Source organism: Mastomys coucha, unplaced genomic scaffold (genome assembly GCF_008632895.1).
Source record: "Mastomys coucha isolate ucsf_1 unplaced genomic scaffold, UCSF_Mcou_1 pScaffold9, whole genome shotgun sequence".
NCBI classification, from domain to species: Eukaryota; Metazoa; Chordata; class Mammalia; order Rodentia; family Muridae; genus Mastomys; species Mastomys coucha.
The window spans coordinates 59,651,550-59,666,362 of NW_022196915.1; the positions used below are offsets into that span (position 1 = coordinate 59,651,550).

At 38.4% G+C, this 14,813-nt stretch overlaps 1 protein-coding gene and 1 pseudogene across 1 annotated transcript in view; one reads left to right on the forward strand and one right to left on the reverse strand.

Moving 5' to 3' along the window:
* Nucleotides 1-14,813, reverse strand: part of Rb1 (RB transcriptional corepressor 1) — a 141,419-nt gene that overhangs the window by 27,046 nt on the left and 99,560 nt on the right. The gene's annotated exons all lie outside the window — the stretch shown is intronic.
* Nucleotides 2,327-2,782, forward strand: LOC116085077 (annotated as a pseudogene).

Here is a 14,813-nt window from a genome sequence, read left to right on the forward strand (position 1 = left end):
TTCCTCCCCAACTTGCTTCTTGGTCATGATGTTTGTGCAGGAATAGAAACCCTGACTAAGACAGGGCTAAATAAACATTTATTGAATAAATTAATAGAGTGAGAAGATTAAAGTCCTCCGAATTCCTTGATATTAATTCTACTTTAAAGTAAGGATATGGTTAAAAATGGAAGTTTTTTAGTTTTAAACTCTTCTAAAGCCCTTAAACATATGTTAAAACCAGGTGTGGTGGTGCACTCCTTTAATCCCAACAGAGGGAGATGGATTTCTGTGAGTTCTAGGCCAGCCAGGAATATACCAGGAGTTCCAGCTTAGTTATACCTATATAGTGAAACACTGCCTCAAAAAACAAAACCAAAAAAAAAAAACCCAAATCGAATCGTTTTTCTTACAATCCTCTACCCACAATACTAGCGAAATAATAATATGTATCATATCCACAAAATATGAGCATGTCAACTGTTTCAGAGTAACTGTCCAAATGTTTTCTTTAGAGTAAAGCACCAGGAAATATAACGAAGTATTCTGTATAACCTAGAGTAAAAAGCAATTCTTTTCAATAGCAAACCATTAGGCTCTGAACTAAGAGCAAGCACATTTGAAGCACCCAGGACAGTGGCCAGCAAACAGGCATGTTTTCTACTTATCAGCTTTGCATAGAGGCTAGTGGGAAGAGACAGACAGTAATCTTGCAAGAACTTGTGATTACAAATTTAAAAAGTGCTATGAAATAATGGCAAATATCTGCAAAATGAGTAAAGACTCATAGCGTAGGCGAATCAGTACTTTAAGGGGAACCGACACCGACACCGTGTGAGAAGCAGACATCAAAAAGGGAACAAGGCATCAACCGTCTTGAAAGGAAGTTAGAATGTGATGAAAGTAAAGGATGCTTTGCCAAATTTTGTAGAAAGGGAAGAGAAAGTTGTGAGTGAATGAGGAAGCATAGGAAGGGCAGCTCAACAGTCAGGAATAAACATGCTTGCACTGCTGAAATGAGGAGAAAGCACTGTCAATAATGCTATGACTAAGAGTTACAAGTAGGTTAAGACAAACATCCGATGAGTAAATGAGCACAATTAGAGAAATTTCCTCAAATAATTGCTGCCTCTTAACTTCGATCTCTAGGCCAGAAAATGAAAATCACCAGATTTTTGCCTTGGGAATCTACTAAGTACGGCCCCCCAACCCCAACAATCCTACAATGGTAATGCTACATCAAGTTCAACCTACTCTTAGAGGCCAAGTTTTTAACAATAGTTTCCTTCTAGTATAGTATTGTTACTAAATAAAAATAGAACAAGTTGGGTATGGTAGCACACATCTGCAATCCAAGCACTCAGGAGGGTGAGGAGGAAGGACGAAATCTGAACTATTCTGGGCTAAGAAGTTCCAGGTCAGCACAGGTATATGGTGAAGACAGACCCAATCTCAGTAAATAGATAAAACTTAAGAACTTGAGCTCTGGACTAGAGGTGTGACTCAAAGTTCTTGCATGTGAAACCACTGACTCTAGTTAACACACTGGGACATTCATCTCATTTGGCCTTGATGTCTGTTGCTTCACTTCCTAGATACATGGAATTCACAGGGTTTTATAAACCATGTAGTTTCTCTGAAATGAAATTACTGTTAAAATATATGTGCCTGTGGTTTGTAAGCTACCTGGTCTCCAGTATTTTATTTGTAACACTAACAGACTTTGACATTTTAACAGGAATTCAGACAACTGAATCATTACTTTTAAGGCCAGACCTTGAAAGTTTAGATTATGCCTAGAATGACTGTAAGATTCTTCTTCACCATTTTTTTTTTTTTTTAGAAGTGGGTAGGGGAGGTTCAAGACAGGGTTTCTCTGTGTAGCCCTGGCTGTCCTGGAACTTGCTCTGTAGACCAGGCTGGCCTCAAACTCAGAGATCCACCTGCCTCTGTCTCCCGAGTACTAGAATTAAAGTTGTACACTACCACAGTTCAGTATCTTTCCCACTTTTTAATTATAAACTTTGACTATTTCTCTGAAAAATTACAAATATTCTTAGCAATACAGATTAGAGTTTAAAGTTATATATAATTTCTTTCTATGATAACTGTGTTGAAGTTCCTCTTTAAGATTTCAATTTTCTGTTTATTAAGAATAGAATAGGGATGGCTCAGTGGTTAAGAGCACTGGCTGCTCTTTCAGAGGTCCTGAGTTAAATTCACAGCACTCCAATAAATGGTGGCTCACGATTGTCTACAGGATCCAATGTCCTCTTCTGAGGAGCAGAATGTACATGTAAACAAAACATAGCTTCGTCCTCGGGGCTGCCATCTGTTTTGCGGCATCATGGCTGCCCTCCGACCTTGGGTAAAGCCCAAGATCATCAAAAAGAGGACCAAGAAGTTCATCAGGCACCAGTCAGACGGATATGTGAAAATTAAGCGAAACTGGCAGAAACCCAGGGGCATTGACAACAGGATGTAGAGAAGATTCAAGGGTCAGATCCTGATGCCCAACATTGATTACGGGAGCAACAAGAAAAACCAAGCACACGCTGCCTATCGGCTTCCGGAAGTTCCTGGTCCACAATGTCAAGGAGCTGGAAGCGCTGCTGATGTGTAACAAATCTTACTGTGCTGAGGTTGCTCAAAATGTGTCCTCTAAGAACCAAAAAGCCATCGTAGAAAGAGCAGCACAGCTGGCCATCAGAGTCACCAATCCCAACGCCAGGCTACGCAGTGAAGAAAATGAATAGATGGCTTGTGTGCATGTTTTGTGTTTAAATAAAAATCACAAAAACTGAAAAAACATAAAAAAAAAAACATAGCTTGAGAGATGTCTCTACTTCCCCTTGACAAAACAAAACAATTATGTACCTACATATCATTAATTTGAAATGATGGTTCTTTTTTGTTAAAGCAAAGCATAGAATTAAAATTGAATCTAGCTGCTGATCATAAATTCTTTTACATAGTCAAAAGAGGTGAAGCAGATCATCTTAACTCACAAAATACTTTGATGACCATAGTTAATAACACAAAAGAATTAGTCTTATTTCTTTCATTACCAGACGTCTACCTTCGTAATTCTCTCATATTTAATATGAATACATCTACTAAATGTAAGGTTTCATGCTATTTTATATACATTCCTTCACTTAATCCTTATATATTTATAATGTAGATACTATTACTCTATACAATTTACAAGTAAAATCGACAGTTCCACCTCTCAAAATCTCATCAATTATTCATCTGAAAATGCCAAGACAATTAACACATTAATGGTAGTCCCTACCACATTAGGTTATTAATACTCTAAACAAAAGCTTTGGTACTGTTACATTTGGATCTGGGTTATGTCCCAAATGTTCATGTTCAAAGATTAGTCTCCACTCTGTGGCACTATTGGGAGATGGTAAAACATTTAGGGGGTGTGGCCTAGTGGGAGGAAGTGAGTCACTAAAAATGTGAGCTTGAAAGGGCTATTGCAACCCTGGCCCCTTCTTCCCTCTGCTTCCTTGTCAGCATAATATAGAAGCTTTCTGTATTATGTATTCATGGCTTTGATACTCTGTCCAGTAACAAGACTCAAAATAATGTAGATGCAACCTTTGAAACCATGAGTCAAAGTAAACTTTACTCCTTCTAAGTTGATTTTCTCTGGTACTTTGTCAGAGATAAAAAGCTAACATAGGCACATAACAAACCATCAGTAATTCTGCCCTGATGCTATAGTAAGGCACCAACTGCTTTACTTACATTGTTTTATTTCCTATAAAACTCTAAGAAAAGATACTATTTCTTTTACTGCTCTTTTACAAAAGATGAAAATTAGCTAAGAGTAAACTGCTAGGCATAGTAAGTGAGAGAGCTTTTATCACCTCAGGGTAGAGGGAATCATGAAAGAGGGAGTAAGTCAATGGTAAGACAGGAAGCCAAAGCACTATGAGAGGCCAGGCCAGGCTCACTTGTAACAACCTTCTAGCTAAAAGGTCTCATGACAACTACATCTGCACGCTGAGAACCAAGATTCTAACTTATGAACCTTTGGTGATGAAGCAAAGCTATGACAAATGAGACAATATATATAAAGTGCTTAAAATGGCACCGGGTGTTGGTATCAGGAACTGGCTTGGCAGATCACCTCTGAACCCAGTGATGTCACCCACAGGTGACAGGGACCCATGCATCTGTTGCCATGGTAATCATATCCATTCCTAGAGTCCACTTCCCACCTCTACCTAGGAGCGGTTATGTCACAGCCTAAATAAAAGGCAGACCCTTCCTGACCTTCACCTCCTTCTCTCTTTTCCCCTTTGTCTCTGTCAGCCCCCCTTTGCCCCTGCCCCACAATAAACCTCTGCCATATGGAACTGCATTGGCCTGGTGTGCTCAGTCCAGACACAAGCCGTGATTTCAACACATCACTCAGCACACAGCCCTTAAGAAAGAAATGATGAGTTCCACAAAACTAAGACACAGATTGTATAATATGGTAACAAGAAACTAACTTACTTAAGGACATCTAAGGAGGTAACGAACAAGGCCTACAATAAGACTTTATAAGCATCTTCAAAATAAAATTCCAGGATCTGATATATGATGAATATTCAGTAATACTTTTTTTAGAATATTAGCAAGTAACATAGCGACACTGTAGAATAAGTTAAATACAGCAAGGCACAAATAAGAAAGCTGATGACAGAATTTGCTGTCTAGTTGACAAAGCCTACAACCTTCACAGCTGGCTTCCAGGGTCAACAAATAACTTCTAACAGTGATTCTTTACACTCTTGTGTATTGTACAGATCACCCCTCCTAAACTGTGCCAGGATTTGTCTGTGTAAGCATGGCATATGGCAAAAGTGACAGCATGTGATATCTAAGGTTAGCTTATTAGAAACTTACAGCTGGACGGTGGTGGCGCACGCCTTTAGTCCCAGCATTTGGGAGGCAGAGGCAGGCGGATTTCTGAGTTCGAGGCCAGCCTGGTCTACAGAGTGAGTTCCAAGACAGCCAGGGCTACACAGAGAAACACTGTCTCGAAAAACAAAACAAAAAAAAAACAAACAAAAAAAAGAAACTTCCAGTTTCCATCTTTACATATCTTGGTTTTGGAGTGGAGGGAACAAGCTGCCATTTAATAAGCAGCTATGGAGAGGCCCACACGGCAAAGCAGCAAAGCCTCTGGCCATCAGCCAATGCCAACAGCCATGGGAGAAAACCTCAAAGCCAATTCTCCAATTCCAGTAAAGCCACAAGCTAGCAGACTGTGAAGCTGGCTGGCAACTTCAAGATCTCTCACAATAAAATAGGAGCCAAAACCACACAGCTATGATGCTCCCTCACCTTCAGAAATTCAGATGATAATAAGTTTGCTGTTTTAATTGCCAACAGATAACTAATACCTCAACCAATAACTAATACAGGTAAAATTTGATTTTTAAAAACACTATGAAGAAAGATGTAAGACACTGGTATTTTCCTCTGTAGCACTGTTGCTATCCAGCACTCAGGGAGCAGCTTTCTCCAGATCAGGCAAGCTGCATCCTGACATTACTTATCTGCTTAAACTCACTGTCAGCATGATTGTTCTCTGCACATTTGTTGCTTTGGTACCTAATCCTGTGAAGGAAACCAGATTCTCACTGTCAGTAAAGTTAGTGTGAATCTCATCAAATAAACAATGCTGTCAGAAAAATGGAAGCTCTAAATGCATTCTAAATGACCTTCCATAATTAGCATGCATTTCTAAAGCAAGCACAAACTCCTCCCGAGATTAAAGGATGCCAAAACTATTCAGACAAAATGTTCCTGAAAGAGACCTGATTTTGCCTAAGAAAAGTGAAGCCTTCAGTGCAGGTAGAAAAACTAACAATGGAGAAGCTTTGGCAGGAATTGCTATTGTTTGCTGGGTATTTTAAGGAATATTATTGGATCGACATTACAGGAAATGTTTTTGTACTATCCGAAGCCAAGTTCTAAGACTGTTTTGCCTCATAAACGGAAACTAGGATAGAAAATAGAAACCTTCTGGCGTTGGCCTTTCTGCTAGTTCCTTTCCATTTATTTCTCCTGTCATTTAATGCTAGACACTCTTGTCAACATATATACTACTAAAGCTGCTGCCATGGCTTTAGCTCTATCTATATATTTCCAGATATGCACTTAGGACTGAAGTACTCCTTCAGATTCCAGGCCCACATTTCAAATTGGATACTAAAGGTTCCCATGTGAATATATTACCAATGTCTCTTCTCGAATACGTCCAAACATGAACAAGAACACTCACTGCCTTTACCACTAACCAGCTGATTCTGACGCACTGTTAGGATAGCTTTGTTGTCCGTCACCTGATCTCAGATCTCTCTACAATATGAGAACTGTCCTTAGTGATCCCTGCTTTCATTCAGGCTTCTAAACTCTTGATTCATTTAGCATACTTGTGTCTCTGGCTTCCTATGGACTGCATAAAGTAGGCTTTGCTTTTTATCTACTATGACAAGATTGTTTTAGACTTGTTGATGTATATTAGTATTTTACCTGCGTGTATGTATCAGTACCATGTGTGGTGTCAGGTGTTCGTAGAGTTAAGAAAAAGGCATACAATCCCTTCGAACTGGAGTTATGGATTACTATAAACCACTCTGTGGGTGCCAAGAACTGAACCACTGTGTGGGTCCTCTGGAAGAGCTGTAAGTGCTCTTAACTACTTAGCCATCTTTCGAGTTCCTGTTCTGTTAAAATTTTAATTGGGTTGTTCTTAGACTATCTGCATACAGCAGAGTTACTGATAGGTAGTATCTTGTTTTATCCCATATGTTCTTTGGTTCCTTTGGGCAAAGGGTACACACACAAAAGAAACTTAACATAGACATAAAAGTTTAACAAAACTGAATTTACCTAAGGGTAGAATTCAAAGGTAGAGCATATGTTTAGTATCAATATGCTCTATACACACGCATGCATGCACACACACACACACACACACACTTACAAACTTTTAAAAAATTTAAAAATTATGTCATCACCAGATTCCATGTTCCTCACTAGTAAGTTTGAATTGTTTCATTTAAGTATACTCTATGCTTTATGATAGAGTGTGCTTTTCAGAGTGTTCCCTGAAAAGCCCTTTCTCTCTTTCTTTCTTTCTTTTTTTTTGGGGGGGGGGGGGTTGAGACAGGGTTTCTCTGTGTAGCCTTGGCTGTCCTGGAACTCACTCTGTAGACCAGGCTGGCCTCGAACTCAGAAATCCGCCTGCCTCTGCCTCCCAAATGCTGGGAAAAGCCCTTTCTTTCAAAAAAAAAAATTATTCTTTATATGTATATATCCATGTATCTGGGCTTGAGGTCAGAGGCATCCCCTGGAGACAGAGTTATAAGCAGTTTGAGCTGTCTGATATGAATGCTGTGAATTGAACTTGGGTCTTCTATAAGAACAATACATGTTCTTAACTACTAAGCTATCTCTCTAGGGCCTGGGAAACCCTTTCTATATTACAAAGCTAGAGAACAGAACCTAACACTTTCCTTTAAACTGTACATTTTCCATAGCTTTTACGGCTTCTGATCCCAGACTGTTTAATATTTTATTAAATTCATAGTAAATCTGAATGATTTTTAACTCTTCTGAGACAACAAAGCATATGTTACTACTTTCCAAAAGTATCTAAATGTGCATTTATAAAAAGAAAAGCACATGACCATATAACCATAAAATTATGTAAGTATAATTTTTTTATAAGTATAATTTTTTTATGCAGGTCTACAGGTGAAAATATTTCACAGGCAACGCTCTAGACATATACACAATAGGTACTGAGCCCTAAATAAGATGCGTTTCCCCGTCACATATTAACTCATTCATTTCTCATAGAAAAAAATAGTAGCTAAAAATCACTTTGAGAAATTCATGGTAAGACACAGTTTAAAAGATGCACTAAAGGCAGGAGAATCTCCAAGTTTGAGACCAGCCAGGTCTATGTAAGAAGTTCTAAGACAGCCAGGGCTATGTAGAAAGATTTTTGTCTTCAGAGAAAGAAAGGAGAGAAAGAAAGACAGGAAGAAAGAAAGAAAGAAAGGAAAAAAGGAAGGAAGGAAAGAAAAGTATTTTTTTCTAAGATCATACACAAAAAAGTGTGCCCTTCTAAACCTTATCCAAAATTACATATATATGTATACATATATACATATATATATGCATGTATATTATGTATGTGCCTGTATTCAAACACATACATAATATACATGCATATACAAAGTGATTTTTAAAAAATTCATTCTCAGGGAAAAGCAAACATATGGATCAGAGAAAGGTAAAGGTAAAGTCCCAGGTTCAGGCAGCTCAGCATGGTCAGGGAATGGTAATATCAGAACATAGGAAGGCCAGGGGTTGTTTCTAAAAGGCAAACAGAATCAGAAGGCTGATATAAAACTAGACTATCATGTTATCATGGAGAAAGGACATGGAGGACGGTAATATAAAACCCTGAGTGTTGGGCTAGAGCAATGGATCAGAGGTTAAGAGCACTGAATGTTCTTCCAGAGGACTTGCATTCAGTTCTCAGCACCCACACGTCAATTTACAACTATCTGTAACTCTAAGATCTGTCACCCTCACCCAGATATACCCGCAGGCAAAAAAACCAATAAACATAAAATAAAAATAAATTATATAAAACAAAGTTTAAAAAGAAAAAAAAACCTCCCAAGTGTTCACTCAAGCATAGTTAGGACAAAATACAGTTAATAAATGCTATAGATGGTGTCAGGGGGATTGTGCACAGAACACAGCGGAGGATCTTAGGGCAATAGGGTATAGCCAAGTCACCAAAAAGTGAAAGAGAAACTTAATGACTAAACAGGGAGAAGTCACAAGAGATCTGCCTTGTAACTAAACTATTAACGTGGGGTGATTTGTAGGGTGATGGTAAGGGGAGAGGGGTCTCTACATAGCTTACTTCTTTGAAGTATTAAGAGTTTTATGAGCAATGTAAGGACCTTTTTTCATTTATGTCATGTTCAAAACAGAACACTGAAGTAGATATGCTGAATTTATCAAGCAGAAATGCTATTTAAATTTTTCTGCTGGGCCGTGGCGGTGCAGGCCTTTAATCCCAGCACAGAGGCAAATCTCAGTTTGAGGCTAGCATGGTCTACAGTGTAAATTCAAGGACAGCCAGAGCTACAACACAGCTGAAAACAAAACAAAACAAAAGAAATTTCCAGCCAGGGGTGTGGTGCGGACTTTAATCCCAGCACTAAGGAGGCTGGGGTATTTGAATCTCTGAGTTTAAGGGCAGCTGGTTCACTCCAGTTTCATTTCAAGTATGTTCTCACTTTCCCTTGTCCGCAACCGCTTCTGAGCTTTCCTCATGAAGCAGTAAGAGTGTTTTTCACATGTCCACAAAATATTTACTTGCTGACCCCCACCCCCAATACAGACTCGTTTTTTTTTGTTTTATTCAGTGCTGTTCCCAGCCTGGAAAGGCAGCTGGCTCACTATTGGCACTGAGTCAAAACTGATGGTGAATAAACAAAATCAGTGAACAGACGAAAGAGAACGCAAGCAGGAAAGGTTGGTTTTTTGTTTGGTTTGGTTATTTTGTGGTGCTGGGGATGGGGCCTACACACTGAGCCACCCTTAGCCTTCTTAAGGAGGCAGGAAAGACTTCTTAAGTCCTGTTTTCCTGTGTATGTGATCAGGACAACCCAGCAACCTTTCCCAGTCAGGTCAAAGGGCGCACTTCTGTTTAACTGAAACAACAACAAAAGGCCAGGCTCTGACAGCATCTCTCCTTCCGCTCCTTTGTTTTTAGCCCATCTGAGGCAGTGGTGGCAACATCTGCTAGTGATAGGAAACCCTCATGTTTCCTAAGAATTGGAATCTGTTGATTAAAGTAATTGTAGTGTCAGACTAATTAAAGTGTTCATGGACCTTTTGCTATGACTTGGGATGACCAGTGACTCAGAGAGCGCCTCACCAACACTCCCAATTTAAGAACCAAAAATCTTTTTATTTCAAGATTCGAGTTCTTTCCATTATGCACGTACAGAACGTATTTTTTCACTTGACAAACATGTATAAGAAGCTGGTTCAGTACTTATAAAGTGAGGGCCTGTTTTAGTTTGGGCTTGCCATCCTCCACCCACTGTGCAATCCTAAGAAATCATAACTCTAAATTCAAGTTTCTTCAGTTGCAATCTTTTTCTTTTTAAAATTTTAAAACAGAAGGCTAAGAAAAAATTATTCTAGAGATCTAATTCAATATTGCCTTTTTACAACTTTTACAACTATAACAGAAATTAAATTACTTGATAAAAGTTGGAATTTTAGTACCAAAGATTAAAAACCACCACTAAGGATCTAGTTTAATTTGTCTTTCCACTATTTCTTACTTCTTCCAAACTAGTTGAAAAGTTTTGAAAGCTGCAACCCATTCTGTCATCATGTACTAGAATTTCATTATCAAATTAAACCCTTATGTCCCAAGGCATTCCCTGAACTGCTCTTACAAGAATTTAGGGTGGGACTAGATTATTTAGTATTCCTCAAAGAGTAAATACTTGTCTGTACATTTAGACATGACCGGTGTTCGGCTTGCACTAAGGGACTACACGGGACTAATTACTGTGAGCACTGGCCCGAGAGCTTTCAAGCTTACATACCTAGAGAAGCACCTCTATTTTTGGAGACATGATGGTGGCCAGTGTAGTTCCCTGAACTGATTATATAGCCCTGAGGCTGCTTTCAAACATTCCATCTTCCTACCTTAGCCAGTGGCCTGCTGGAATTATAGACAAAAACCACCAGACTGTTTTCCCCACCTCACAGACCTCATAGCCTCAAGGTCTGGGGGGTTGGGGGGTAAGACTGGTGGTGCAGAGAGGTCATCACCCTCTTAAAGGTCTTACTGTTATCTCTTGGCTCAGCTCCTCCCCCCACCTCTGCTTCAAACTTCCTGTGGTTCTACTAAGGTCTCACCAAATTAACTGGCTGGAATGAGTCTGCCTTTCCCTGTAAGAATGTAGCTCCTGCTGATTTACTGGGTACAATAAGAAACTTCTACTTGGCCCATTTATTCTGTCTCTTATACATATTTCTTCCTCTTGTTCCCTCTTCCCCTCTGTGGTAAACATTTCTTGTCCAGACTAGTTTCAAACTTACAAATTCTTAAACATTAAGGATAAAAAGTGACTTCCTGATACTAAAGAGTGAGAAAGCAAACATGGCACCTTAAACATTCAAAGAATTCAAGGAATCTGAAGCAAATAAGAAGCAGGAAGGGAACTTCGTAGAGCCTAATTCCTTTCTTTTACAGCCAGGGAGCCAGGCTCCCCGCAGGTGTGAAGGGACAGGACTGGTAAGGAAGTGCCTAGCTCTCTGCTAGGATCTCTTTGTACTGCACTTTCCTACTTCCCCGCCTAGAAAAGGACAGTAGTCTCTTTTTATTGCCTACGGCATACTGCTTTATTCACACATAAAGAGAAAAGCCTTCAAATGTTTTAGAGAGTATATGCACACATTTTTGGAGAATAGCTAGCAAGGCTTGCAGATCCACCTCCTGATCTGTGTTTCTTAAGTGTTTTGAGCCATGGTGTCTCAGTGTCTCAGAAAGGTATGATGAAACCAGGGCCCAAGGAAGGAGATGTCAAGGTTACTGGACTCAGAACCTTTGCACTAAAATGTTAAGCTTTACTTAACGTTTAGTTTAGCACTGAACCACGTATAGTTAGTTAATCTACCAACTGATAATATGTTTGGCTAGAATCATGGTTTGACATTTGATGCTTTTCCTAAAACAAAGCTAATAAGAAATGTCCAAGAAATGTCCTTTTGCAACTAAGTATTTCTGTCAAAAAGAAAGCACACACATGGATACACATGTGAAGATCCATAGTGATTTCAGAGATGAAAGGAGACTTTTCTGGATACTCTCATGGTTCTGTTTATTACACAGAGGCAACACATACACATTTTAAAAATAGAATCTATCAGATTCCTGTCATTACACACCTTCCTTTGTGTCTTAGACTACCATATGTTTTTATTTTACTACTGTATAAATAACTAATTTAAGATTTTATTTTACTTAACATTTATTGATTTAAACTGAATATTTTTAGAATGAATTTGTTTAGAATGGTGTTGCTTATGCTTCTCATTTTTAGAGTTTCATTTAATCATTTGCTGGGGTACTGAGCACAGGACCTCCTGCATGCTGAGGGTGGAGCTCCAATCTCAGTGACATTCCAGCTTCCTGCATGTGAGGGTGGAGCTCCAACATTCAGTGACATTCCAGCCTCCTGCATGCTGAGGTGGAGCCAACACTCAGTGACATTCCAGCCTTCAGATCTTAAAGTAGTAACTCTTTTTTAAAGTTATTTTTTTCCTGTGTATGAATATTTTGCCTTCTTGTATGTGTGTGCAGAGTCCGACATGGGTGTTGGATAGCCTGGAATGGAGTTAGACAGTACTGAGCTGCCACGTGGGTCCTCTGAAAGAAAACAAGTACAGCTAACTGCTGAGCATCTTTCTGGCATGCAGACCAACTTAGGTGCAAGGATTACAGGCATGTACTACCAATCCCCTTCTACAACTCCTTTTCACTACGCTATCATATCACACCATCCTAAAAATCAGCTGACAGTATATTTTACTTATTTATTTTAAAGATCTATTTATTTATTTTATGTGTATAAGTGCTGGCCTCCACATACACATGTATATCTCATTCATGCCTGATGTGGCCAGAAGAGGCTGGAATTGGAATTATGAGTGTTTGCAAACGACCCCATGTGGGTATTGGGAATTAATCCTGGATCCACTACAGGAATAAGCATGCTCTTAACCACTGAGTCACCTCTCCAGCCCCAGTATATTTATTTTGAATATTGTAATTCCCTTCAAATTCTTCTTGGAAACAAGAGAACAAGTGAATAGGTTGGCAGAAGGTAACTGAAAGACAGCAAGACTAGAAATTAGGACATAAAGTGCCTGAGTATATTTTAAAATGTGGCAGTGAAAATGAAGAGGCAAAACAAAATTGTTATCAGTAACAAAACCAGAAATATGCATTATGCAAAGAACAGAAAATAATGATTGGGCTAGAGAAATGGCTCACTGGGTAGGCCTCAGGTCTATCAGGCTGTGCCTATAACCCCAGCTCTGTGAAGGGAGGGCAGACACAGCAGGATCACTAGGATTGTTGTCTGCCAGCCTCACTCCAGGTTCAGTGAAGGATGCTGTCCTAATGGGAGAGAATAAGGAGATATGTGGTAGGTCACAGCACCAAAATCCTGACTTCCTGATCAGAGTAGATTCTAATCAGCAAACAAGCCAATTTTTACTAAGGGTAAAAATTTATGCTAGAAATGTGGAATATAAACATATATTATTGATAATAATGAAACCTTCATTGACAGTGAATATCCATTTTAAGCATCAATAATCAAAATATGAAAAAACTAGAACAGTTAAGTGACTTACAATCAAGAAACAGGAGTAATATGTAGAAGGAAGTATAGAACTAATGCATTTTCATACTTTTACTGAGAAAATAAACATGGGCAGTACCAGGACATACAGCTATATATATTTTGTAAAAATGACAATAAGGGGGCTGGAGAGATGGTTCAGAGGTTAAGAGCACTGGCTGTTCTTCCAGAGGTCCTAAGTTCAGTTCCCAGCCACCACATGGTGGCTTATAACCATCTATAGGGAGATCTGGTGCCCTCTTCTGAACTGTAGGTGTGCATGCAAGCAAAATACTATATACATAATAAATAAATCTTTTGAAAAATGACCATAAGGAAACTTAAAAGTAGATCACTCAATTTTTATATTTTTCCTAAAATATAGCAGAAATAGGTTAATAATATAACATATTATAATTAATAGTTAATTATATTACTATATTAATATAAAATATTAACAGAAAAGTTTCTCCAGTGAAAAGAACATGTTATTAAATGTTCCTCTGTTCATTACTACACTCAAAGTTCCTATCTTCCAATAGGAACACATATGCATCTACTTTCCACACCAAAACCAATACAAAGAAATTCAGACCCTCATTCTTTACTGCCTGTAATACTGTATTTGATCATAGATGAATTCCTAATCAAAACAATTAAAAGATTACAATTCACCATCAAAAGTTGATGAGCAGAGTAATCCAAACTTAAAAGGTATAGAACACATGACTACATCTTAATACTTAAACTAAAGGTTCTAAAGAGAAACTTGTTCTTAAATGCCTTCACTGACCCCAAATGAAGAGTTTCAGCCCCAAAATTAGAGATGAAAGTAAGATCTGAAATATATCCCAATACACAGCCAACATGTGAAAGACGCTGAAGGAAGAGGTAAAGGAAATGAGAATAAAACTCATGAACCTACATTTAGGCAAGCAGTAGAACTCTGATTCTCTGCTGTAAGTTATTTCAATTCATTTATAAGGGGGAAAAGCGTTTTTACAAAGTACACTTTCCCAATATGCTTATATTAAATTGTGGGCAAAAAGATTGATACTGCACCAAAAAGCAAAAGTTTTGGGGTACTGTTCTAACTACTGAGCTATAATCCTCCAGGAAAAAATAAACATAATGTAGTCTTTGATGTATTAAAAATTGAAACAGCTCTAGAAAATTAATTTCAAAGAAAAATGTTAGAACATTATTTATCAAAAACTAAAGAGATCCAGGATTAAAGGTACTCACAATCATGCCAATTAAGTTAAATGTTGAAGAGCAATTAAAGAAAACAACCAGATACTAAGAGTAGCAAGACTGCCTGCCTCAGTCAAAACTTTTTTTTTTTTTTTTTTTTTT